Source organism: Sphaerodactylus townsendi, linkage group LG14, assembly GCF_021028975.2.
Source record: "Sphaerodactylus townsendi isolate TG3544 linkage group LG14, MPM_Stown_v2.3, whole genome shotgun sequence".
Taxonomy (NCBI): domain Eukaryota; kingdom Metazoa; phylum Chordata; class Lepidosauria; order Squamata; family Sphaerodactylidae; genus Sphaerodactylus; species Sphaerodactylus townsendi.
Genome location: NC_059438.1, coordinates 663,298 through 689,448, shown reverse-complemented (window position 1 = coordinate 689,448; position 26,151 = coordinate 663,298).

Here is a 26,151-nt window from a genome sequence, read left to right as displayed (position 1 = left end):
CCACTGATAATGTGTAATAATATTTTGAAAAATGTGTACATTTTATAAGGAAGATTCAAGGGAACTGAGAATATTTAAAAAAATAAGGAATTGTGGATTTGATTTACACAAAGGAGTAGTAAATCCAGTGTGGGATAAGGTCAGAGGTAAAAGAGCAGAAATGAGAAATATGGAACCATTCCCACCTGCTGTACTCTTTTTTTGCTCTTATATGCTCTGCCAGAATGTATTTTTATGTAAGAAAATGCCTACCCTTTCCTTGGCCTTATGCAAGTCCTATAAAGCATCTACTGCTGTGTAGGAAACAGGTCATTCAACTGAACTCTCTATAGGCAGAACCTTCCCAACCCACAGACCTGCATTACCCAAAGGCCTCCTTCGGGGATAATAAACTAAGTTTGCCTTCATTCCTGTGGTCTTTGTGTGTCCTGTTTTAAAAATCACCATTAAGAAAATTGGCCACAGTCCTTGAGGATAAAGAACATCTGCAGTGTTCTTTGGAATTGCAAATCGACATTTGCCCTGAAGGCTGTACTTGGCTCAAGGTATTCTTAAGCAGTCAAGGAAAGCGCTTGAGAGCCCCCTGCCCCCCCCAAAAAAAGAAAAAAAGAAACCCTGGCCCTGTTTTGAAATGTGCTGGTTATTGAAATTGCTTATAAAAATCAAAGCAATAGATCACTACAGAGTGGTGTTTGTTTAAATATACAACTTTCAGGCTCTTTTCTCATTTTGTGTCAGCAGCATGGAAACTATTGCAGCACATCTGGGTCTGGCTACTGGGTTTTACGGTTTGGGGGGCACAAGGTGTCCATATCCCCTCCAATCCAGCTCCCCCCCTGCCCAATTGCAGCCACATCCCTCTTTTCATAAGGCTCTACTATACACCTCAGATTGCAACTTTACTGGGGAAAAAACCAAGGCTCATTCCGCATGGTGTGAAATCAGTGTGAGAATGGTGTAAAAGGGTTTTAAATGGTGTAAAAGGGTTTATACTGTTTTCACAGCGTTTTCACACCACTGTTCTTGGCCCATGTGGAATCAGCCTAAGATATCTGGAAGTGAAATTCTTACATTTATTTTAACCCCATAGGTGCCATGTGAAGGCAGCAAGAATTTTGGGGATTGGGGTTTAATAAACCCAAATATTTCCAAACAAACCCAAAAAAAATCATTAGGGTGGGAAGGGGGTTTGAAAATTTCCAGGACTATTAAATCTGAACCTGAAAAATACCTGCAAAAAAGGTGCAAACGCCTATCAGGAGCTCTAGTTAGGAATGGTCCATTCACCCAAAGGAGAACAATTTCAGTGCCACAGGGGTCTGCAGTAGGGCAACCAAATGTAGGGTGGAAAATTCCTGGATATTTGAGAGCAAGAACGTGGGTAGGGTGGAATTCGTAGAGACCCTCCCTGAAGGTTGACAATGCTACTTGGAATCCAAGCAGGGTCTCAGGCAGAAGTCTTACATCACCTATTATCTGGCCATTTTAATTAGAGTTGGGCCTGATTTAACCCATTTAACCCATGGATTGAACCTGGGGACTTCTGCTTGCAAAACAGATGTTCTACCACTGAACACATGAGACTTTCTACTGAGTCAGACCATTGGTCTACCAAAGTAAGTATGGTCTCCTCTGACTGGTAGAGTTCAACCTGTTGCTTTTAACTGGAGATGCCAATGACTGAATTTGGAAACTTCTGCATGTGATGCCAGTGCTCTACATCTGAGCCAGCTGCCCCATTAACTCCAAACTTCTTCCTGAAGTTAAGAGAGAGGGGCTTGCTTCATATATTTGTAGCTGAGATGCAATCTGAACTGGCAACTTTCCAAACCACAGTACTGTCTCTTTGCCATCCAGCTACAGTTCTCCCCAGTGATTGTACACAGCAATATTGGACTAAGTCCCAGGGTTTCTCTTTCATTGGACTGTGGAACTGACTGAAAGAAATTAGGTTCAAAGGTTATTGACCGACTTCTGCCTGCATCGATTTTGGAAACAATAGGGATATTCTGACTGAGAGTTCAGTTCAAAGGTATGCTTTGGTTGCAATGATCCCGCTTGCTGTTTCATACTGAGAGACTTTCCTTCTCCACTTTTGATGGGCTGCTCCCATTTCATAAAGCTCAAAAAGCATCTTCCAAACACACACACACAAGGATGTCTGCCTCTATATCATAAGCGCAAATAGACAGAAGAGTTTCCAAAACCAACAGAAGATCTGCTTGTCAAAATATTCTCCATTTCCTTCTTCGCATCTAGCATTTTTTCACTTAAAGTAACCCAGGCAACATAAACAATGTAATGTTTGAAGAGAAAGAAAGATAAAGGTTGAATTTAAAGGAGGGAGGCAATTCATTTGCCAAAGAGCCTTTCGACAAACAAAGAACAACAGCAATACATGCGGTGAATGAAATTGTTTTGTCCTCATCGACAGGCACAACTCACAACCTTCAAGTGTCCCTCGCATGTTTCTCAGAACCATGTTGTCCCGCAAGGCTTTAGTTTACCAGTAAAATCACCAGTACAAATAAGAAGGATGCAGTAGGTAGCATAGAGACAGGGCTGTCATTACATTTCAATAAAATACAAAACATTTAAGATTTCCAGTTCTCTGGGTAAACCTGATAACATTTTCCCTTCCTAGGATGACCTGGCCACTGTGGTCCATGCCACAGTCACCTTCAGGCTAGACCAGGGGTAGGGAACCTGCGGCTCTCCAGATGTTCAGGAACTACAATTCCCATCAGCCCCTACCAGCATGGCCAATTGGCCATGCTGATAGGAAACTGATGAGATTATTCGACATCGGGTGGTAATTCCCTGAGCACATCTGAACACTATGTAATCCTGAGCCAGCTCACTCATATGTGGAGCCCTTTCCTTGTGGCTGATCTGGAAATTAAAGCTGGCCCAGCATGCGATTACTCACAGGTGGTTCCTATAGAGACCACATATCTGCCACCTGTTTGCTTAGCTCCAGCTGCACTGGCTCATGAGCGATTGGAGTTCCAGATCACTTTCAAGTTGTGAAAGGCCCTTCGTGGCCTGGGGCCCTCATACCTTAGGGACCGTCTCTCCGCATATGTCCCGATCAGGCCTCTGTGCTCTGCAGGGGCAAATTTGTTGGTGGTCCCCTGCCCCTCTATGGTGTGGTTGGCTTCTACCCAGGCCAGGGCCTTTTCTGTTTTCTGTAGAATTGTTTTAGATATTGTAAACTGGTTTCTATTGTCCAATAATATGTTGTTAATCACCCCGAGCCAGCAAGTGGAAGGGTGGTATAGAAATTTAATAAATGAAGTGAAACAACGGGTTGATGGGTAAACGTGATGGGTTCAATCCAACCAGCTTTTCCACTCAGTTTTGCTCATCTCCCCTCCACATTTCAGACCGGAATTAGCATTGGCGGCCAACTTTGACCTTTGCCCATGTTGGTTCTGCAGTTCCCAGTGTAGCCTTTCGGGTGGTCAAAAATTACTCCCCCCCCCCCTTTCCCCTATGGAAAACCTGATAGGATCCAACCCCATATATAGTGGAAATTAAAATGATCATGCAAGTGACAAGATTCCTTTAGAGAGATTTTTTTTCCTTTCAGAAGTCTCTGAATCTCATTCTGTATTCCATTTTTCCTTCCTTAAAAGATTACAACAGCATAATACATTACCATGACCTTTTCAGTATACCACTCGTTGATTGGGCAGCTATTTCACTGTTTCTTATGTTAATACCAGAGTCCCACGGGGGAACACACAAAATGGCAAAGATATTTCAAAAGCTTAAAGTTAAAATGCCACAACAGTTCTTCTTATGTTAAAAGTGGCAATGTTTTTATTGGCTCCAATTAAAAATAAAGAGCCATAGAATTACCAGGTGCCTCATGTCATAATGATCTTGAGCTATAATATCAGTCAAATAAATTTAATGCCGTTTGAGAAGCGCTGAGCCTCAGTAGTTCCATTGACCTTTATAGGGTTTGTGGGTGCTCAGCACTTTTGAAAATCAATCCATTGATCAATGGGTGGGCGGATGCTTCAAATCCATGCATTGCCAATGTTATCGAAGAAAACTGATCCACACCAGTGGTTCTCCAACTGTGGACTGAACTGTGACTCACCAGTGGGTCAAGAGTAAGGGATACTTCAAGTCCTGCTAGCTCAGCTCAGGTTCACTTCAGGTGTCTGATCCGAATAATTATTCAGCTTCGTTGAGCAAAGCAAACATTCCATTTTTGTTAACCAGTGAATTGAACAAATAAATCACCATTTTGCTGTACTTTTCCAATTATCCTTTCTTCATGTTTGCCATTTATAAAGGGGAAGGGCCAATTACAGTATTGAAGGCTAACTGAAGGAGTTACAGTGCCAAAAAGGTTAAGAATCGTTGATTGAAAGGGTGTCGAGCTATAACGTGAAATATGCAAAATGTTAAGAAGGCAGACACATACCTCTCCAGGGAAATTTTGTATAAGAAAATAGAAAATGTCAAATCCATGAATCCTGTGAACTGTCATCCAACAAATGGAAAGAAAGTTATTATAATATGTATATTATAGTATATTATTATGCTGATGATAGCTTGAAAGCCAGTGTGGTGTAGTAGTTAAGGTGTCAAGATTAGGACCTGGGAAATCCTACTCATATCATGGAAACTTGTTGAGTATTCTTGGGCCAGTCACACACTCTTGTCCCTGACCCTGGTTAGCATTTGGATGGGAGACCTCCAAGGAATACCAGGGGCATGAGCCAGAGACAAGCAATGGCAAGCCATCTCTGAGCTCCTCTTGCCTTGAAAACTCTACAGGTTAACCATAAGTCAGGTGTAACTTGAAAACAAACAAACAAAAATTCCATCTCAGTAATGTCATGCTGAATTTTCCCTCTGAATTACTACCATTTTTAAGTCTGTTACTGAATGCTCGGGGAGGTTGAAATGCTGCCCAGCTGTTTTCTGACTGTTTCCATATTTCATGTCTGGTTGGGGTCCATTGAAGTCTACAAACACTCTGGCGTTTCGCGCATTTACGGCCAAAGCAGCAACGACGATGGCGTGCATAAAATTCGCGGCTATCCAAAAAAAGCGTTCACACAGACAGAGCGGGCCTAGCGAGATCATGAGCCCAGCAGAAATGTGGCCAGTTAGCCGCAGGCGCTCTCGCGAGGCGTCTCGCTGACGTTCGCCTGCGCACTAGCAACCGTGCAGACCCGGCGCCATTTGTGGCGAGCAACTCCGTGTGACTGTTACATACCAGTCTTGGCGTCGATCGCGTCACATAAGGGAAAAAAAAGAGTGGTTTTAAGCGTTTTCTGAATACACCGTCTTAGCGCCCGGTTTAAGCGTTTTTAGCGGCCAGTAGCGATTCGCACTTTACCCTCCATGGCTCTTGTCGCTGCGAGCAGCTCTCCAGCTCTGGCGCTTTCTTTTCCGTTCGCGGCGGCGTCATGTGGCCTTACGTCGCGAGAAGCGGCCTCTGTCTGGAATCTGGATCGTTTAACTCTTATAAGTGGGTATTGTTTTTATTTTCCCTTTAAAAGTAATGCAGAACACTGAAGTCTTAGAATGCTGGAAATCTCACTTTGTAATATCTTCCTCCTTCTATTTGTATCTTCTCTGTGTGTGGGTTTATGTGCATTTTCTTGGAAAGAATCACTCCAGTGGAACTTCACTGGAATGGATATATTGATTTGACAGTACTCTACATGCATTCAAGAAAGAAGAGCTTTGGGTTAAGCCAGCTAGGTAATACATTTGTTAGACTTTGTGGTGCCACAAGTCTCTTCGCCATTAGATAAGATTATACACATAAAAATTTGGAAATTCCTTAAAACCTATATCTGAGCATTTCCTGGAAGTAATGAAAAACTTTTGATTTACGTTGGGGTGGATTCTAATTCTGTCTTACCAATCCACTAGCAAAGTTGTTATTTATTAAAGTTATAAAAATATTTATATGCCACCATTCCCTTGGCTCAAGTTTGAATCCTTCCTCCAATGTATATCCTTCTTCTGTTGGAGGAAAAACCAATTAATTTGGAGGAAAGTTTCCTTAAGTTGGAGGAAGGCTACCTAGAAGATTGCTCGATCCACCTCATCAGCTTTTCTTGGTCAGCGAAAAAGACGTATCTGGATGTCAGTGAAAAAGACTTATCTGGATGTTAAACATCTTCTCAGGTGCTCAAGATATAACAGTTTTGTATTGAATGAATGACTAGATGGGCCCCTTGGGCATCATGCTGTGGGCATCATGCTGTGGATTTTACAGCCACAAACCACCCATATGTTCTAATACCTGCCAATCTCAAGAATCCACTACGAGAAAAAATGATTTTCCCCTAATAATGACTAGAATTTTGAATGTCATTGGGAACATTTTAAAACATATTTCACTTTTCATGATATTAATGTTGACACTGCTCCTTTATCAGGGTATTAATTAATGGCACATAACAAGGCAGAGTGACACACTGCCACTCTCTCCTTGATTCCATCCCTGCTCTTGAGACTCCAAGCTCAAATCATCTTACCTTGTTAAGTTTTTTTTGCTTCGTATTAACTTAGCCTCAATATGATTGTCATTTTGGCTGTCTGAAATATTTAAGCACACACCATTGCGGTGGAACAACTGTCTGTTCTGGAGAGACTCAGGGGAAGCTGCATGCTTTTGATCAAAGACAAGATTCTCACTTCAAAGGAGCATCTCTTTGGTAAATACATTATACAGTATTCTTTCTCAAGGAAAGGGGATGCCTTGATTTTCAATAACTTAAGGTTTGCAGCGTGAGAAGTGTTCAAAGCTTAGAAACCTAGGCTTCCTGCTGTAGAAATTAGGAGAACAGAGAAGAGAAAGAGAATACCCATGGGGGTTCTTTGGAACGTTTCTGAACCAGTTAGTTATCTTAGTGAGTCAATATTCACCCAGAAGCCTCCATAAACTGGTAGTGGTCTCCATCTATCGCTAGTGACCTTCGCTTGCCCACATTCCTTGCATACGAACAAGAAAGAAGAGGAAAGGCTAGAGCTCTTACCCAGTTGCATGAGAGCACGCACACACGAAATACTTGCATTGTACTGTGTTTAAATATGTGGTGAGAGACCTGCTGAACAGGCTTGAGCTACTCACATACAGCCAATCTGCTTGACAAATAATTGGCTCTCTACTTGTGACTGAAAAATAGAATGAGATGCTCAAACATCCCTAATCATGAAGCCAGGAGGCAAGAGAAAGAACATAATATAGAAACCTTCGTATACTAGTGATGGTCACCAGTTCTTTCAGTCTCCCACCCACGAACCCTGCCTATGCCTCTTTGATTTGTTTCTGACCCCAGGGGACCTGGCAGAGTTGGGTCTGGCCATTTCCCTTCCTCGTTTCCTCTGATGGCTCCTGCTTTTCACAGAGCAAGTGCAGAGAAGGGCAAGTAAAGATGGCAACAGCCTGGAAGGAAAACAGCTGAGCGGTTTCAGCATGGGATGCTACAAACAGAAGGCATACAATGAGCTGAGCTGAGGGATCATCTCTTTGGCAGTTTCCGCGCGGGCAATGAATGGCAACCTGGAGACAGTAAAAACGCCGTCTCCAGGCCGCCATTATTCGCCTGAGAGCGCAGCTACAAGCAGCCAGCCCTCATGCCGCCCTCCGGCCTGAAGCGGCGTTTCCCAAAGGCTGGCGGCTCTTTTTTTGGGGAAGCAGCCGCCCGTGGCAGCTGCCCGGTGACGGCAGCTGACTTCGCGCCCGCCTCCCCACCGGCACTTACCTTGTCCCGGGCCTCGGCGCGTCGCCCGAGAGCCTGAGGACCGCATGCCCTGCGCCGCTGGAGCAGGCGCGCAGGGCCAGGGGCATGTCCCCAGGCCTACCGGCGATGTGCCGGAGAGCCAGGTATCCTGAGCTCGGCGAGCGCCCGGCTCCGTGGTGCCGGCTGCCCGGCTGTTCCCAGGACCGTCCACGCCGACCCGGCCGTTTCCGCCTTCGTGCGGAAACGGCCTTTGTTGAATATGGTAACCAGTAGACTAAGATGTGATGGATGAGCTGTGATGGCTTAGTGATGGATTTTCCAAGGTCAAGAAGAGAGGTCTGCCCAAGTTGTTACATCTGGTATTGTTCTAGATGGAGATGCCAAAGGATTGAAACTGACTTTACATTCCGTTTATTTATTTAGAACATTTTTATGCCAGGTTACGAGAAACTTGCCTGAGACACTTGACAAAATAACAATAATAGAACCAAAACATTACGATGTTAATTAAGACCAAGCATTAAAAGAAACCCAGCCTGGTGTAAAAGTGTAAATCATAACCACAGACCACTGACAACTCAAAATAACAGTTTCCAGGCGAAAACAGTGATAAAAATCAACTCCTTAATTAAAAGCTTGGATGAATTGGAATGCTTTGGCTTTTTGCCTGAAAGAAAGCAACATAGCCACCACCCAAGCCAGAAGGAGAAGGACATTCCACAAGGGCATTCTACTTCCATAGCAAAAACTACCAGTGAGCTGTGACCCACTGTGAACATCTATAATCAGCACAGAAACAAATTTCTTCACATCTAAAGAACCGTCTTTTAAAAAAATCTATTCCAAATTAATCCTTCCTGTCAAAAGCCATTAATTTTTTTTTTAAAAAAAAGTCTTCGAATGCTTTTAAAAGGTGAAAGGGACAAGTGAAAGAAAATTCCCAGTTCAGGGACAGTCTTCTAGACTTCTCTGTCTTGATGTCTTAACTCAGTGCATTGATGGTGAATCAAAAGGCAAAGTAAAAGGCTGACATCCCAAAGAGCAGCAGCAGGCACTGCTCCAGCCCACCTCACTTCACTTGCTGGAGTCCTTGCTCTCATCTCTGTGCTGGGCCACACCTCCCTTTCCTCCCCCATACATACTGGGCCACCCCTTGTGATCTGTGCCAGATCTCGCATTTCTCCCCCCACCCCACCCCAACCAGGCAGGTTGGCAGCAACCCAGCAGATCATGCCCTCTCTACCCCAGCCTAGATTGAGGAAGGTCACTGGCCACCAGGACGAACTCCCTTTGCCGGATGGCCCCTCACACTCGCTCAATAAGCACAACAGTAATTCAGTGCTTGCACGGCTGCGCATCCATGTGGCTTACAGGGAACATTGTCCACAGGCCTTTATGTTCACAGCACTTTCTGTTTTCTCTCAGACTTCTTTTTGAGAAAATGTATGCATTTTTTAGCATTATTTGTAAAAAAAAACACCAATGTAACAGGGGAAGGTAGTGGTAGATAGAAACACAGACCTGTATCTTATTAGTCTGCTCAGGACCATTCCTACAATTTTGAAGGCTTTTCTGCCAAAGGAAGAAGAAAAGAAGAATTTGGATTTATACCCTGCTTTTCTCAGCTGTAAGGAGTCTCAAAGCAGCTTACGAACTCCATCCCTTCCTCTCCCAACAACAGGCACCTGGTGAGATAGGTGAGAGAGTTTTGAAGAACTGTGACTAACCAAAGAATTGTGACTAGTCCAGTTCACTAGATAAGAGTCTGCCACTCATGTGGAGGTATGAGGAGTCAAACCCGTTTCTCCAGATTAGAGTCCGCTGAGTCTTAACCACTCCACTGGCTCTTGGAGAAAGTTTTTTTAACTTCACTTAATACGTTCATTTATTTAGCACATTTTTATCTGGCAGCATATGTAGCTTTCCCTTGCCTGCGTTTTATCCTTGCAATGACTCTGTAAAATGGAGTTGGCTGAGAGAGAGGCTATTGGCCCAAGGTGACCCTTGACCTTCATGGCATAAAGCATACCACTGAAGAATGCCGTAATACAGAAGATCCTCACCCTCAGTTCCCATTCTCACTTACTACACTAGATTCCCTCCTCACTTGCTCTTCAGTCCACCCCTACCATTGCCATCTAACTGCTTCATAGAAGCAGTGCAGTCAAAGGAGTTTGTTTTCCCTTTCTCTTCCATCAACCTTTCAAAACTAGCGTTATCTCCAGATTTTCACTTCAAGCAATGAATGGAACTGCCTTTCTAGATCTGCTAATCTCTCTTTTTAAATACCATGCCTTTGATTGTTTTGATACTGAGATAAGTGCCTCTCATCTTGTCAAGTGGCTTTACCTCAGTGACACAGCGGTTTATTCTATGGAATAACTATGTCAAAAACATGAATGAACACAGAGTCTGGGCTTTAATTTCTATGACAGCTTTATACTCTTTTTTTTTTTTTACAAAAACCCTTCATAATACGCTGAATGCTTGATGTTCATTTGAACTCACAGAAATATAAATGCAAAAGAATTCCTAAGCAAAACTGTAGAGGCAGTTTACACACTCAGCAGAATGAGGGGATAACACTGAGGTTACAAAGGGAATGAGAACTAAGCAAGACTAGTGTTGCCATTTTCTTGCTTGCAGTGGCTAATCCCCACCGTTGGCCCTAATCCCCCAAGAAAGTGAGGAATGGGAATAAAATGAAGAAAAACAGTGACGTGATCGTAGAAGGATTTCACAGCCAGAATCATTGGGGTGTTGTGTGGTTTCCGGGCTGTATGGCCGTTAACAGGCAAATGGTTCTTTCTCCCACCCTGGACATTCCACAGGTATACACTTGCTTTACTACCATCAGATCCTCTGAAGATGCCAGCCACAGATGCAGGCGAAATGTCAGGAGAAAATGCTACTAGGACACGGCTATACAGCCCGGAAACCACACAGCACCCCAGTGACAAGATTGAATTTCCACATTTGTGACCTTTCCCACAGGGATTAGGGGAAATACCCACAACATCATCAGGAAGTGATGTCACATCCTCCACAAACATCATCCACCCCATGATTATCCTAAAAATCCCCAGCATTTGCCAAGGCTGTACTAGACTGGGGGGGGGGGGTTAATATTTAGCTCATTCCCAGCATAAGCAGAAAACTAGCACTCCAAGAAGAAAATGTTTTACAGCCCCATCCTAAGGTGTGGGAGCCTGGAAGTGGTGCTGCAGCCATGCCATGCCAGGCTGCTGTTCCCAAGGGGGCTCGCTGGTGATTGGCCATTGGAAAGACCCCATTGGACCTAATGGACTTATGCCACCCAAAAGGTGGCATAAGTCCAAAGCGCTGGCCACCAGCATAAGAGGGGCAATGGCCAGGTAGAAGCTGACTAATGTCAGCCCCTCCCCCAGCCATACCCCCAGACTGCCCCTGCTATACTGGCAGTAGCAGTGGAGATGCAGGAACACTAGTGTGGTGTTCAGTGCCACATTCCACCATCATGGAGGGTTGCAGCAGCCACCCCTCAGTGGTTCCATCCCTCTGCCAGGGCAAGTGCCCCAGGAAGGGCAAATCTGCCAGTGCAGCCCCACACTGCTCCCAGTGGGAAATTTCTCCCCTCCCCCGCCCCAGATGGAGCTGTTAGTCATCTTATCTTTGTTGTGCTAGTTTTCTACTTGCAACAAATGGTTTTTTAATTAAAAAACAAAGGGAAGTTTCACAAAAAATGACATCCTGACCTGACCTTTTATGTATGGTTGGTCCCACTGCATCTGAATGCTCACTCAACGGAATCTTCCCCACATGGAGGAAATGAACTCATCAATGAGATGTCCAGGGTAGAAGCCTTTTCTTTGACATCCAGTTTGTCATGTATTTTTCCCCAGTCCTTCCAAAGATTTCAAGATGGTATACAGAGTAATTCTAGCTCAATTTATCATCACAACAACCCTGTGAGAAAGAATAACCAAAAAGAATGGCTGGGTGCATGCCAAACTCTATAAAACAATCTTCTGTAGCACTGTATAATTCAAGGACAGCAAGGAAGGAGTAGTGAATGAGTATGAGTCTTCTGTACATTTGCTTAAAGAAGGGACTGTGACTCAGTGTTTCAGCATCTCCTTATTTCAGTCCCCAGACATCTCCAGATCTCTAGCAGGTAGCTGGTTATGTGAAAGACCTCAGCCTGAAATCCTGGTAAGCTACTGCCCCTCCCCTTCCCTTCCCTTGCATGCCACACTCTCCCTCCCCCTCCCTTGCATGCCACCCCTTATTATCTCCCCTCCCTCCCCTTGCATGGCACCCCTCCCTCCCCTTCCTCTCCCTCCACTAGGGTGGGGGGCCATGTCCAGATGCCGGACCTCTCCCTCCTCTCCCTTGCATGCCAACCCTCCCCCTCCCTCCACTAGGGTGGGTGGGCCATGTTCAGATGCTGGCCCCCTCCCCCTCCCTTGCATGCCACCGCTTACTCCCTCCCCTCCCTCACTCCCCTTCCCTTGCATGTCTGGCCTTGCTATGCCTGACCCAGTAGTAGTAGTAGTAGTAGCAGCAGCAGCAGCAGCAGTAGCAGTAGCAGTAGCAGTAGTAATAGTAATAGTAATAGTAATAGTAGTAAGTTTATTGTCTTGGCCATAGGCCTTCACAATCTCTTCATACACAGTATCATAAAATGAAAACGTACACAAAAGCACCCCAAAGGACTTAGCTCAAATGGACTAAATTAACTCTATATAAATATCCCTGTCGAATAATACAACACACCATCTATCTGCCACTACCTTCCCGTGACTCAGTAGAAGGGATGTATATTTACAAATTCACCCTGAACAGGTAACCCACATCTCTGGGCCTGGCCCCTGCACAAGACTTTATAGCCCACCGAACAAGCTGTAGATTTCAGCATGTGTATTCCTTCTTGTTAGATCAAGCCAATAGGATTTAGACTGTAAATGAGCGTGCTGTACCCTGTATCCCCTGCTGTTCTTAATAAACACTATGAATAAATTCTTTATAGCTATTGATAAGAATCAGGATGTAGGATCCTAATAAGCTCACGCTGAGAGATTCATCGTCTACCACCAGAAATGATGTCTTCAACATATAATAAACTGTGTGCTCCTTTTTTTCCTGTGTTCATAACTGTAGGACCAGGTTGTATAAATTTCAGTTTGTCAAGCTAATTAACCAGATTTTGCTCAATAATCTATTGACAAGCAAGCCAGGGTATGTCCGCTGTTTCTTTTTTAATCTTGACTGTGCATTCCTGCAGACAGCTCAGGCGATAGCGACACACCGGTGAAGACACATAAAGCAGACTCTGATATTGATCTGAATGTTTTGCCTGAATATGATTTGCATTCTTAGCCCGTTCTGAACACTTTTGCTTCCATGGGGCATGATTTGCATCCGTATGTCTGGCTGTTTCATCTGAAAGCTAACCCACCCAAAAAAAAAAATTCTCTTTCTAATCTTTGTTGATCAAGCCATTTGGGAATCACTTCCCCTACCATGCTAAAGGAAAGGAAAGCTTTAAGTAAATCAGCACTGAATAAGTAGGACTCCTTTTTGAGCATTAGATCTTTTATTTATTGATGGGGAAACAGCATTTCTTTTTTCCTTCCTTCGAAAACAAGCTGTGAGGGAAACCATTATGAGATATTGTGGAGTTGTGGAAACTTCATAGCAGACTGTTTAGGCTGGAATACAAAAAAATGACAAGAGAGATTTATCACAACTACACTGGCTTCCAGGTTGATTCCAGGCCCAGTTCAAAGAATTGGTTTCGGCCATTAAGGCCATTAATGGCTTAGGTCCAATGTAAGAAAAAGCAAAATAAAATGGTTCTTGATGGAAAAAATATTTAGTGCCTATACACTCCTGCGCATTTTGCATGCGTTTCTTCAGGGGGTTATAACCAGAAAGACAGCAATTAAAATAATTATAAGCACATAATAATTATGAATATATTAAGTTACATTAAAAATAGAACATTTTCCATAGTGTAATTTCACAACTATGTAACTACAGTTTTAATCACTATAACATGCTTGGTGCAGTTAGACTCTGCCATGTTCTATATCATTTTGTACATGCTCTGTGAAAAATGTTTTATTTTCATGTATCTTAATATATTCATAATGATGATGTGTTTGGAATTTTTTTAATTCTTACCTTCGTAGTTACATCCCCTTGATGAAGCTCATGTGAAATGTGAAAGGAGTCTATAAATAATAAATATTTTTTTCCCTCAGGCACCATCATTGTTTTCTTTTTCTTCATTTTGCTTGGTGGAGCCCCCTACCTTCTTTTTAGGCCCAATGTGGGCAGAACTACCTACCACAAAAACTTGCATGAGTTCTCCGATTGTCATAGGGATGCCTTGCTCTGGGATCCCACATTTTCCAATGTTTTGTTGACAGGAGCTTGCCAAAGTCTCTTCTCAACTGCTAAGCCTAAAGTGAGGAATACCCTAAGAACATAAGAACATATGAACAAGCCAGCTGGATCAGACCAAAGTCCATCTAGTCCAGCTCTCTGCTACTCGCAGTGGCCCACCAGGTGCCTTTGGGAGCTCACATGTAGGATGTGAATGCAATGACCTTCTGCGGCTGTTGCTCCCGATCACCTGGTCTGTTAAGGCATTTGCAATCTCAGATCAAGGAGGATCAAGATTGGTAGCCATAAATCGACTTCTCCTCCATAAATCTGTCCAAGCCCCTTTTAAAGCTATCCAGGTTAGTGGCCATCACCACCTCCTGTGGCAGCATATTCCAAACACCAATCACACGTTGCGTGAAGAAGTGTTTCCTTTTATTAATCCTAATTCTTCCCCCCAGCATTTTCAATGAATGCCCCCTGGTTCTAGTATTGTGAGAAACAGAGAAAAATGTCTCTCTGTCAACATTTTCTACCCCATGCATAATTTTGTAGACTTCAATCATATCCCCCCTCAGCCGCCTCCTCTCCAAACTAAAGAGTCCCAAACGCTGCAGCCTCTCCTCATAGGGAAGGTGCTCCAGTCCCTCAATCAAACCCTCCCTCTGAAGGTTCAATGGATAACGTCAACAAGGGTCTTTCACTGCCATTTGAAAACATATTTGCTCAAAGACATTTGATAGGGGTTTTTAACAGTCTGTGTATTTGTTTATTTTTTATCGTTCATTTTATTTTTATTTCTTAACATTTATTTGTAGACTTTCTACTCTAAAACGCTGAAAGCACCTTGGGTGTGTAAAGTGCCATCACGTCCCAGCTAACTTATGGCCACCCCTGCAAAGGGCTTTGAAAGCAAGTGAGAATCAGAAGTGGCTTCTGATTGGCTTCCTCTGCAGAGTCTTCCTTGGAGGTCTCCCATCCCAGTACTGACCCTACTTAGCATTCAAGATCTGATGAGATCAGGCTGTAGCATGCCAACTTCCCTCCCTCAAAGCACCTTACCTACCCTTTAAAAATACAACTATCTTCGCCGTCCCATTCGAAATGTCTTCATAGCTGTTGCGGCTGATTGAATGCTTTAGCCTTCTTCCCCCCAGGATAGGTTTTCCAACCTCCATTAGAGATGCTGCAATTTGTTGTATTGCCCTTAGTCGAAAAAGTAGCCTATGGAATGGATCTATTTACCCACCAAAACCAGGTGATGTAGGGCTGATATTAAGATTGGCATTTGATTTGATTTGATATAACATGAGCCAAGAAAATGATGATGATGATGATGATGATGATGATGATGATGATGATGATGATGATGATGATGATGATGAAGAGTTGTTTTTTCTACCCTGTTTTTCTCGACCTTTAAGGAATCTCGAAGAGTCTCCCCAATCACCCTCTGTTCACCTCCCCCCAGCAGACACCTTGTGAGGTAAGTGAAGTCAAGAGAGTTCAAAGAGGCTGACCCAAGGTCACACCACAGGCTTCGTGTGTAGGAGTGTGGAAACAAACCTGGTTCACCAGATAAGAGTCCACTGCTCTTAACCACTACACTCTCCAGGCAAACTACTCACATCATGAGCTATACAAAACAGCCAGCCATGTTTTCAATCTAATTTACATTTCTGATGAAGTGGATCTCCAAACATTTATGACAAAATAATCCTAGGGGCGCCAGGTCTCCCACTACGGCAAGAGACCTCAGGCTGGGAATCCATACCTCCTATTAATGCTGCTTTGCGTGGCAGGAGAATTTTATAATAAATTGCTGGTATCACACGTGACATGCCCTCATGTCCCCTCTCCCTGTCTCTTGCCATCTGCCAGCCAACTACTGGCAGCCCTATCTTCGATTTTGAAAAAAATAATCAGAATTTTTTTTCTGTTTGGTTTTTGCATGGTGGTTTTCTGCCCCCAATTTTCTGCCTCTCTGCTAGGTCCAAAGGGTCCTAGCACAAGTTAGGGGTATGCAGAGTATCTATTGATCTTCAAAGTGTTGTATTAAGAGTCATTATTACATTCAAAGGTTTTTAATGTTTCTGGACGAGTCTCAGCTGAGGTCCAAGGAATCAATGCATGGCATTAGACTCTCTTTGATGTGGATATATTTTCTCAGGCTGGGTTTTGTTCTAACAGAGAAAGAAATGTTTACATGGTCTTTCTGGCTGCAGAAGAATCTCCATTATCTGACATTTCTTAATTCCCGACACAACTCAGATCAATGAGCTCTCACCCTGTAGATTTAGGCTTCAGTCCTGTACTAGTAGTGCAGTCCTAAACAGAGTTACAGCTATGATTGCCAAGCTCCAGGTGAGACCTGAAGTTCTCACAGAATTACAGCAGATCTCCAGGCTACAGAAATCAGAGTCCCTGGTGGAAATGGCAATTCCAGAGAGTGGACTTAGGACAGTGGTTCTCAACCTGTGGGTCGGGACCCCTTTGGGGGTCAAACAACAATTTCACAGGGGTCACCTAAGGTGCTCTGCATCAGTGTTCTCATCTGTAAAATGGATTTTAGGGTTGGGGGTTACCACAACATGAGGAACTGTATTAAAGGGCCATGGCATTAGGAAGGTTGAGAACCACTGACTTAGGATCACATACTGCTGAGTTCCCTCCCTTATCTAAACTCTCCCAGGCTCCACACTCAGATCCCCAGGAATTCCCCAATCTGGAGTTGGCGACCCTAGTTACAACCTTCTAAATCCATTGAAAACAATGACTTAGAAGCATGTGCCCCTTCTGAGGACTGTACTGCAAATTACATACCTACTGACATAAACGAAAGATATATTGGGGTGCTGTGTGGTTTCCGGGCTGTGTGGCTGTGTTCTAGCAGCATTCTCTCCTGACGTTTCACCTGCATCTGTGGCTGGCATCTTCAGAGGATCTGAAGGTAATAAGATCTTCAGATCCTCTGAAAATGCCAGCCACAGATACAGGCGAAACGTCAGGAGAGAATGCTGCTAGAACACAGCCATACAGCCCGGAAACCACACAACACCCCAGTGATTCCAGCCGTGAAAACCTTCGACAATACATTAAAAAGATATATTCCCAACTGTTAGCAAGGACAATTCCTATTTTCTGATACCTATATTACTCTCTCTTTCTGCTACCAAGACACCGCTAACCCCATAAGGTTTTCAAGGCAAGAGGCCTTCAGAAGTGGTTTGCCATTGTCTGTCTCCATGTCACACCCCTGGAATTTCTTGGAGGTCTGTCATCTAAATACTAGCCAGAGGGTGTCACCAGCCCAAGGTCACCCAACAAGCTTCCAAGGTATATGTGGGGATTTGAACTTGGGTTTCCCAGGTCCTAGCCTATCACCTTAACTACTATACCACACTGGCTCTCCTGTTTCTGGTAAATCATTATTCCGATTCCATCTCTTTGACTGGAGAGGTTTTGATGTCTGCTTAAAATATGTGTGACCCAGAAGGATGTACTTGCTTCCCTTTAATTCATTCACACTCACATTGATCCAAACAATAAATAATCAAAGGAACTCCCTTCTTCCTCTTCTGCCCTTGACAAAACTGGAAAGAATATAGTCCATTCTCTAGAAAGGGGACCAGCCCCTGAGAATGAAGACTTTCCTGGCTCAATGCTATTCTAGAAATACCCTCATGCAAAGCCTTGTCTCACCCTTGGGGAACACTAGCTCTTGCTATTTGAGCAGCCCATGTGTTGACCTTAGAGATCAAGGAAGGATCTTAATTCACAGAATTCTTAGCCTCAAGTGTCAAAACCTCCAGCAGGGTGTTAACTCACTGCCTGGTCAAGAATTAAAGTTTCAGGACTTTCCAAGCAACCCTGTAACCAGCTTTGACACAGAACTAGCAGTGCTGACAATCAAGAATACCAAATACTAGAAACAAACAGGCCTACATTTTGAAGCCACATAAATGAGTGGATTCTTTCTTAGGGCAGCAGTGACTCTTTGCCATAGCAGCCTCATTCTGTAGCATTCGCTTGCTCACTGATGGAGAAGAGGATTTGTCTCCAGGTGCCACCATCACTGCAGCAAGGATAGAACCATATGTCTAGCCACACCTATTGTTTGTACCTATTATTTGAACAGGAGAGCCCTGGAAGCCAATCCCTTCCCCAGCTACATCCAGGCTAAGTTACTTGGCATTGGAGCAGTATGAGGAAGCCAGGACCACAACAGAAGACATGGTTGGCAGACTAAGAGGTGGGCACAGCTGGTCTTTTCCTTGCCAACTTGGTTTCAGCAAGTTTCCTTCCCACCACCAGCCCTAGCAACCCGCTGCCACTCTGAGCAGCATTGGGGGACAAAAAAACCCCCCAGCAATGCCAGAAAAACCTGTAAGTGACATAAACTAGTTTTGGAATTGCTGGGCCCAGCTCTTAGGAATTGCTGTGCCTGCCTCTATGGTGAAATGATTCCAGCAATGCATAGAGCTACACTGCATCACTTCCCATGAAATGACATAGCACCACACCCAACCCTCCATGCCCTGCCAAGCCTAGCCCAGGATGAAGGAATGGAGCCACAAGTCAGACAGTGTGCTGGCCCAGACTGACCAGAGGTCAGGTTTCAACACCCAGAGCTAACCTCAGAAGCAATCACACACAGAAACAGTACCATATTCAGAAAGCTTGTACCAGTCCATTGGCAAGAAGCCAAAAGTCCATATTGCAGTCATCCCACAGTCAGGGACAAGCTGGGGCAGGGGCATAAGATCTAACAGGTCAAGTTTCCAAGAAGACCAAGTCTGATGAGTATCAGCATAGCCACGAGGAAGTCTCATGGTTACATTTACATTCACAAGTTGGCCTAGCATTCCCTTTCGTAATTGGCTGGCAGACTTCCACTTTCATTTTAAGGAGAGTCACTGCTTTCAAGCAAGTGGACTTTATGCAATAAGTTGAGCTTCTGTTTCCCTCCCTCCCTGGTACAGGTATTTAACCCTGAGCATAGCCAGCAGCTCTTCTAGCAAAAGAGGAGAATCTTACGAAAATGTCTTCCAGTTGGATAAGATCTTAGCTGAGCTTTTGCTTCCTCTTATGGCACAGGTGTTTAAGATTTGGCATGGCCAGAGGAATTGTGATGAAGGGCAGAAGCCAAAGGGATCTTGCCTCTTATCCCATAGGGACCAGTTCAAGATGTGGAAGTTATATTTTATATGCTTCATTCATTTATTTATTTATTTATTTATTTATTTATTTATTTATTTATTTAGTGTGTGTGTGTTTGAGAGTGAGTGTGTGTGTGTGTAAACTATATAAATAGCACATATGTAAATAGTACATATAAATGCCACTCAACTTGTGTATGCAACATGCAAAGACAATACACAACTGGTCTATAAAGACACTGGCAAAGTAAAACTGATGGCAAAAAAATAAACAAATTAATTAACAAATTGAGGATGACATAAAGAACATTCAGGCAATACCTGGTTTGGGCTAATGAGAACTATTATTAATGTGACAGACAGACAGACAGATAGACAGACAGACAGATTGATAGATATGCACGCGCACACATATACACGCGCACACATATACACGTTAAATTTAGCCTAGGAATATTTGAAGAGCATGCAATACAGCAACTTGATTGAAGTTAAACAGCTCTGCATTTAGTTGCTACAAGGATAAAATGGAAGGTGGGAAAGCAATATTGAATCCCCTTTGGAGAGAATAGTGGAGTATAAATGTCTTCACAAATAAATAAGCCCTAGCAAGCCAATTTCAACATAATGGGAAGAAGGAAGGCTATTAGTACAAACATAAAATAACTTTAGAGGGGGGTCAGACATCTTTATGGAGCAGAAGTCCAACAATGGCTACCAGTCATCATGTAAAAAGGGGAGCCTCCATGTGCAGAGACAGTAATCTTCTGAATCCTTTTGATTAGAGTCAATATCAGGAAAAGTCCATTGCCTCCATACTATCTTTGTTAGCTCTCCAGGGTGACTGATTGCCCATTGCCTCTGATCTGAGGTAACAGGAAGTATTTTGGGAGTGTGCCAACTACTGCCTACTTTCTCTAATGGTCATCTCTAGTTTGTTCTGTGTTTCCCATATGCAGGCTACCTCATGTTTCGTGAAGGGGTAATGTCACTCTTGCTGACCACATCAGAAACCATGTTTAATTGGGTACATTTGTATTAACTGATTAAGAAAAGCAGTGATTTTTCTGTCTCCTTAAATAACCAAGGAAATATTACCTGGAGGAGCTTTCTGAAGAAATGTCGATGTGCATAGATGTGCATATTGCACATGGGTAACTGCGCTAATAAATCAGTTTACAGATAAATAAGTTGTCACTTCAAAGAGAAAATGTAGGAATGCAACAAAACGCTAAAGCGAAAATAAGTGCCATAATCAAGCTTTCGTAAAAACAAGATTTTGTACGGTGACTTATTCGAGGGGGTGGTTCTAAGCACTAAAATAGGACTTTTAAGAGCTTTACTTTCTTCCCGTTGACTTTAATGAAGTGGTAGTGATGCAAAACAAAAAGGCCTTTTTAAGCACGCAGAGTGCTTTCGGCAAGCAGATATGAACCATAATGATATCTGTTTTTCTCTGGTGTCTCCGACTCTCCCAATTTATTATTTTTGCATTTTCATTCCTTTGTGACTTCAGTGGGAACCCAGCAGCAAGACTGTATCACTCACGAATATAATGATCTATGTAGTAGGAAGGTCAAATGAAACTGAAAAGTCATTTCCTTGACTGTGTCAAGTGGCATCTTCCTTCCAGACAGCCCTCCTTTATGATCTCGGAAATATTTCATGTAAACAAAAGAGAAAATTTTAGCTGTGGTGGAACCATGCAGATTTGTTGGTATTATATATACATGAAGTACAATTTTTAGATGTAATTTCTATATACAGTTTTTAGATGTAATTTCTATATGAGATGCTCTATGGTAATATGCCTACAACATCATCTTAGCATGCATAGCTAATTTAACTTTTAAAGATATGCACCCTTCAAAGCCTATTGACCTTATTATTTAGAACTGCGCTTTGGGTGTTCTCCCTTGCTTTCATTTGAATTATGTTGATTACACATGTAACTCTGGTTTATACAAAAACAGTGGGTTGGATCCAGACTAATGGAAAGAACTCCTGTCAGGGGAATGGGACTTTCTTCCCCCTACCCCCTACCCTCCTTCTACTGCAGCCATTGATCTTCCTCAAATGGTGCTTCTGGGATCAGGGGAGCCTGGGGTTAATATAAGGGGCAAATCAGAGGTCTGCAGCAAGAAGGGAGGGTTGTGGAAGATGGACAAACAGGGAGGGCAAACAGGGAGGCAGGTGGGCACCAGAGCTCTGCAGCAGGCACCCCACTTCTGGTCATCACTTCCAGAGTTGTGTTGGCCTAACTTGTAGGCCAACACAACTGGCAGAATTCCAGGGGCGTTCTCAGAGGCAGAGTTGACATTAGTCAGCTCCCACCGGACTTTGGCTCCGGGACAACAGGCTGCAGGGACGATGCGCTAACACCTTCCTTTGGGGTGGCATAACTCTTTTCCCCCTATGAAGGGGTGGAGGCAGCAAGGGAGGTTTTTTGTTTTCACTGCCTCCCCAGCTGCCTGAAAGTCCTCTGGGGGCAATGTGATGGCATGGCAGCAGTGCCATCCCTGGCCACGCCCCGGATCTGGATCGTGCTGTCTGGTCCCAACCCAATGCATATGTTTTGTGGAAAACATTCAGTGTGAAGGAATAGAAGAGGAAGAGGAAGAAGAGGAAGAAGAAGAAGAAGAAGAAGAAGAAGAAGAAGAAGAAGAAGAAGAAGAAGAAGAAGAAGAAGAAGAAGAAGAAGAAGAAGAAGAAGAAGAAGAAGAAGAAGAAGAAGAAGAAGAAGAAGAGTTGGATTTATATCCCCCATTTTTCTCCTATAGGAGACTCAAAGGGGCTTACAAACTCCTTTCCCTTCCCCCCTCACAACAAACACGCTGTGAGGTAGGTGGGGTTGAGAGAGCTCAGAAGAACTGTGGTCACCCAGCTGGCGTGTGTTGGAGTGTACAGGCTAATCTGAATTCCCCAGATAAGCCTCCACAGCTCCACAGCTCAGGCGGCAGAATGGGGAATCAAACCCAGTTCCTCCAGATTAGAGTACACCTGCTCTTAACCACTATGCCACTGCTGCTCCAAAAGAAGCCCAATTGAAAATGGAGAATTTCAGATCAAAACTGCAAGGGTAAGAATTACCATCTATAAGTTGCTTCCTTTCTTTTTGTGGCACACTTAAAACCCAGGTGCGGTTTGGGGATTCTTTGAGATGTGCAAAATGCTACTGTTGCAGTAGGGATGCACAGCTGGATCATAATTAATCAAAAACCAGTTTCTTAGCTTCCATTCTATCCAGAATGGGCAAGGAGAATAACAGCATTGGCTGTTTTGTGGGTTTTGTGAGCTGTGTGGCCTTGACTTGGTGGTTTTAGCTCCAAGGACCACCACCGCCCCATAGCCCAGAAAACCCACAACAGCCAGTTGATTCCAGCTGCCAAAGCCTTCAACAATACAATAATAGCATTTTAAAAATTTCTCACCGCTACCGCTTTGATTTAATTTTCCTCTGGCGAAAAATGAACCTGTGATTCTTCTCTTTTGTCCCCTAATAAAGCCTGTCTATGAAACAAAACAGTGAAAGCCAGACAATGAATTGCTTTGACAAAATGCTCCAACTATAGAAACAGGGAGTGTCGCTTCATACAGTACATACCATATTTAGTTGTCACTTGGTTAATGGTCAATAGTATTCATCCCACCAAGTTCCAGAAAGCTAATTTGCATAATAAGGGCACCAGAAAACTTTCAATATGCTCTCAAGATATTGTCACATTTTGATTGACAGACAATAAAGTGCATTGAGTGTGAATAAATGACTGCTTTCTTTGTGCGTGCATTCTCAGTTCTGCAGTCTTTCTATAATGTGTGATATTTGTTGAAAAAAATCATGAATCAATTACAAACCAACTCTGCAAGGATTTCCTTATCATTTTCCACCAATATAATTTCCCAATCTGGTCCCACCGGGTTTTTATTCCTTTTAATTAATTGCTTCTGCCTACATCTTTGCTAAGACTGGAGATACTGAAAAGATCTGCACGCACCCACACTCACAAACACATGTACACAAAAACCTGCCGATTAAATTGTCTTATCAAATTCATGCAGGCTTTTAAGTAGGTCAATTGTAAAAGGAAAAGATTAGTGTTCAGAAAGTACATTGGAAACACCTAAACATGCTGGTGAAACCTCACTCTGTTGAACAAGTTCTTTCATCTTTGGGAAGCGTCAACTAAATGCATTATGGAATTTCAAGATGGCAAATAAACTGGGTAATGAATGCTATATGGATTATTATACTCAACAGCTGTAACAAAGAACATTACATATGAAGGAAGAACCAGGGCGGGTCCATATAAGAACTTTCCTAGACATTTCTTTTCCATATACAATCAGTCCAAAGCCATTCACAGCATGATGTATGTGCAGCAAGTGTACTGAAGTGTGAATCGGATGTACACGCATAATCTCCCATGCCCTAGCAGAGTATGAGCACCTAGCAAGATATCGCATTGGCTGGAGAAGAGTCATTTCCACCAGATGCCCTCTGCCACTAACTGTCCAAGAGTCTAGACTAAGATGAGTTGCTCCTGACTCTAGTTTCAGGTTTTCAATGCATTCGTTCTCCAAGGATAAGCCCGAAGCCACAAACTTACCTGGGGCCCCATTTGTGAATCCACAAGGGGAAGGTGGGAAGGAGGAGGGGAGAGTGCTTTTCTGGCATGGGAGTGGCCTGCCCAGCGTTCTCCTGGGTGGAGGGGGGCTAGCTTCTGGGCCTCTTTCTAGGCCAGCAACCTTCTTCTTGGCTGAGGACCTTCCCAGCATGGCCTCCAACCTTCCATCTGGCAGGCCAATCCAGTGCTGTTTGCAAGGCCCCAGAGCAGGACTGGGGTCTTGGCAAGGTTCCCTACCTTGCTGATTTTAGGCACCTCCACTCTCCCTCAGCCTCTTGTGGCCTTGTGTTTTTTCCTGCCCAGCCCTACACTTCTGTTTTTCGGTCATTTCGTTTGTATGATTGGTTCATTTAGTTTTCTTTGTCACAACTGTATTGGTGGTAGCAGCATGAAGCTGGATTCTTTTGGGAAGAAAGCAGTTTGTGTGCCCTTTCAGGGAATCCCTTAAGGGATTTTGGGGAGAGTGTTTGGGGGACATGCCCAGCTTGGTGGTTGTCATGAGTGCCCTCGCCTCAAATGGCAAGGAGACCACTGAGTGGCTGGTGCAGTGTGGAACCCATCTAATTGCCATCCCGGATATCCTCCCTCCAGGCCCAGCTGGCTGAATCCATGCCCTGTGTTTTGACAAGGCTCTGATAGCTGTTGTTTCAATAACATTGTGGCCATTTCTCTTCAGCTGTGGTGTTGGTTTTTTGCTCTATGTTCTTGGGCTCCACCTCCCCATTCTTTTCTCCCTCCCTTAATCACCAGGCCTGCAACCCACTCCATCATGATCGGAAAGACAACAGGTCCTAATATGGCTCAATAGATGGACAGGTAATGAAACCAACTTGACAAAGATAAATAACTGATAATATTAATCAAAAAGGAGACTCAAACCCACTCTTGTGTAATTATGGTTACCAGGCCATGCCTGGCAACTGGTGGGATGTTCAGGGGTGAGATATGGGGAGGGCCAGGATATCTGGGTGCCACTGTGTTATTTCTGGGGAGCGGACCCAGAAGTGCCATAGAGTAGCTTTAGAAATCACTCTAGGAATTCCTAGAGTGGAGCCCAAATCACTCTAGGAATTCCTAGAGTGACTCAGCATCATTGTTGGGATTTTCTTGGAAGTGGTACAGTGACACATAGGACATAAACATTTCTTTTTTTTCCCCCACCACTGCTGGGAGTGACAGTGGGCACAGATGGGCTTCGGGGGGGAAGCTGTCCTGCCAGAGAGGAAGTCTTGACAACCCTATTTATGATCCCTCTGATCTGTCTCTGGGTCACATTAATGTGTGGAAGAATGTGGGAGTTAACTTTTACTACCAATTTATACCCTACTTACCTGAAAGGAAGGTTTTCCACAGGTATGGCATCAAGAAAAGGAGGAGGTCATCATCATACATTGGCATGCAAATTTCAGTTAGATGTAGTAATAAAGAACTGTATTGATATAACCTGCTTACAGGAGGTCATCTTACATTTAGGATCATCTTCCCTCCTGGTAAATACAGTGATCTGTTTATCTGCATGATTGTGGTTTGGGACTAGTCGTTTGTGGTTTGGGACTCGCTGTTATTTTACAATGATCTAACTCAGAAGAAACCAGCTTCAAGTATTTCTGTGTAAATGCTATGTAAAAGAGCCAAAAAAGAGAATGTTTGATATATATATTCTCAGAGAAAAGATGCTAGGATTCTCATAACAATGTGTATATGTCATATACATATGTGTGTAGATCATATATAGAGATATATACACATACACACACACACACACGTGAATATGATTGTGGGTACCAGCAGAAGCGAAAACTACACTAATAGAAGCAAAAAATGGAAAGGAAAATAAATCCTGCAACCACACCTCAAATGAAAGAGAGCAGGAGACCTTTGAAGGAAAGATCTTGGCAGATGCAGAAGAAAGGGCAGCTGGTGGAAAGAAACAACAATATGGCAAAAGCTGATGCCTTAATGTCAGTGAAGAATTAGCATGGCACACCAGCCGTCTCCCTTGTGCTTTGTTAAAGGTCAAGAAACTAATCCTCCTCCTAGTTCTATGGTGTAAAGCTAGTACTGTAGCTAAACCCAGCCTACACAAATAAACGGCATGACAAACCCATCCCAGGCATGTACCATTCCAGACTGTGGTCAGCCGAATGTTCCTCAGTGTCCGCAGCATTCTCCACAAAGAAACCAAGCTGTCAGAGAAGAGGCAATCTAGTTGGGCCAGTGAGGTCGGGTTACCCTACTCCAGTGGTTATTCTCCACTCAGTCTTGAAGTGG